This window comes from Manis javanica, chromosome 14, assembly GCF_040802235.1.
Source record: "Manis javanica isolate MJ-LG chromosome 14, MJ_LKY, whole genome shotgun sequence".
Lineage (NCBI taxonomy): Eukaryota > Metazoa > Chordata > Mammalia > Pholidota > Manidae > Manis > Manis javanica.
The window spans coordinates 43138846-43141374 of NC_133169.1; the positions used below are offsets into that span (position 1 = coordinate 43138846).

A 2529-nucleotide genomic window follows, 5' to 3' on the forward strand; every position below is an offset into this window, starting at 1 on the left:
CACTGCTTGGCTGCGGCCCAAGAATCAGTATTTCCTTTCCAGGCTCTCATGGCATTTGTTAGAAGTAGGAAAAACCCTTATCAAAATGTGTTAGAATTAAGTGTACTTTTTCCTCTCTCTCACAGATGGAGAAGGCTTGGAGGGTAGAATCCACATTTTTTGATCTTCAATGCCCAGTAATGAGCATATGCACTGTTTATGGTGAGTGATCCGTGAATCTTTGCTTAACTGAATTACTATGAGGGTAAAATCAAATGGAAAACACATGTAAATGTAGTTTGTAAAATGTGAATATGTACAAAGGAAAGTTATTATCAGTAGAATTACTTTTAATTTCTTCACCCTCCTTTCATTTATTCTACAAATATTTACTCTACAAGGTGGTGAGAAGAGGATAATTAGGGAAAATAAATCAGTTGGTGTGACAGTAACAGCAAATGCCCCAAGTCATTGATCTGATGTGTATTTGGAGGAGACATAAGACTTTTGACCAGAAGCTGAAACTTAAAGAAGCCCTCTGGTTTGAGTGAGGGGAATCTCAGCCAGAAAGAAGCAAACTTTTCAGAAAGCCAGAGAAGGAGGCACCTTAGTTAGGAAGGGGTTAGCCTGGGGTGGCACCAGAAGTACGTAATGAGAACCAATGGACCACTAAGCTAGCCACATCTCCAAAGCTAGAAGCACGGTATCCGCCAAGTGAACCCACAAGCCCCAATCTTGTTTACTTCCACACAGTAGACTTTTAAAATGCTTACATTTGCAGCGAACTATTAGTTTTTGTGGTCTTGAAGTAAATGGCGCCCGGTGTACTCTCCTGATGAGGGAAGTCATCCTGGTTTACTGGGAAATGCATGTTAGGAAATTACAGTGTATTTGCAGAAACAAGGTAACAGAATATTTTTAATTGGGGCTGTTTTAGAAAATGCAGGATAGGTGAAAGCTAAGAGAATACCATGATTCTGAGGTCAAAGTTACTGGAGAGTCTAAAAAGTTCTTCCTTCCAAAGGGAATGGGACTTCACATGCTTTCGGGAAGTTTACACACACACACCTGTGCTGGGTAATGTTTCTTGATCAGAGAACACTTCATGGCTGCTGTTCCTCAAATGGGAAGCCCAGGTTCTTCCTTTTGTTGAAGGCCCTCTCCTAGCTGCCTGGGCTCTGGGCTACTCTCAGAGATTTTATACTTCCAGTGAATATGAGGAGCACCTCCTTGGTGGCCTATGGGAGCTTCAGGCCAAACAGGGCAGCACTGAGGACTCACTGTGGTTTTCACCTAGAAGCACAGAGGAGGAAACCTTGACATTGGTCTTCCCATCCACCCTGGCACTCTGTGTCCTCACAGAACTACTTGACTGAACCTAGCCAGGTCCCTCAGGCTCATCATAGTGCCTTGTGGAGGCTTTCAGCCTCTGCACCTACCCCCATAGCACAGCCTTGACTGTCTCATTGCAGAAGGTAAGGATAAAGGGATTGAGAAAGGGTGTGAGGACTGATGTCACCAAAGCTACGGTCTTGCTGACCTCCACAGAGTGTGCTTTGCCAGGCTTGATGTACAGGAAGATGGTGGTGCTACAGCCAATGAAGACCAGGGTAAGGTGAGACCCACATGTGGAGAAAGCTTCTTATGGCCACTGGCAGAGGGGATCCTCAGCACAGTGATCATACTATAGCCATAGGAGATGAGGGTCACTAGAAAGGAGCTGAGGACAAAAGCTAAGGACATCATGAAGTCCCCAAATTCTAGCAGGCTAGTGTCTGAGCAGGATAGCTACAGCAGAGGTGCATTGTCACAGAAGAAATAGTTGATGACATTGCCATGGTGAAAATTGAGATAAGCCTGGGAGAGGACAGTGGGCACCATGGCAAGGAAAGGAGCTGCCCAGGCAGCCCCTGCCAGCCAGGCACACACAGCCCAGCTCATCAAAGTGCCACAGTGCAGTGGGTGGCAGATGGCCACAAAGCGGTCAAGTTCCATGTCTGACAGGATGAGGAAGGAGGCAGAACCCAAGGAAAAGTAGAAGTAGAATGAGCCATGCAGCCAGTGAAGGAAGCAGGTCTGGGAGGATCTTGGGCACTGAAGTCATGGTCACCAAGATCTCCAGCAGGGCAAAGTTGCCCAGGAAGAAGTACATGGGTGTGTGCAGGTGAGTGTCAGCCATGACCATGATTATGATGATGGTGTTTCCCATGAAGGCAAGAAGGTGGAGCATGAGGAAGGGCCTGTGCAGGCAGACCTGCAGCTCGCTAAAGGGGGAGAAGCCCCAGAGGACAACTTCCAAAGGGTGGCTCAAACTTGCCATGATCCAGGGGTGGGTCCCTGCATGGAGAGGAAACAAGACACAAAGATGGAGAGACAGAGATAGAGACATAGAGAGAGAACCCTTGACCATGAGACAAATATAGACACAGAGGAAGAGAGTGGAGAGAGAAAAGCAAGAAGGTTGTCAGTGATAAGCAGAAGGACAGAAACAGAGGTATCAACATGGAACATGAGAATCACAGGGAAACAGAGTTAGTGACTCAGAAGTAA

The 2529-nt window shown here is 46.5% G+C and overlaps 1 pseudogene; it reads right to left on the reverse strand.

Moving 5' to 3' along the window:
- Nucleotides 1–1357: 1357 nt before the first annotated feature.
- LOC140845992 (olfactory receptor 6V1-like) lies at nt 1358–2299 on the reverse strand (annotated as a pseudogene).
- Between the last annotated feature and the right edge of the window lie 230 nt (nt 2300–2529).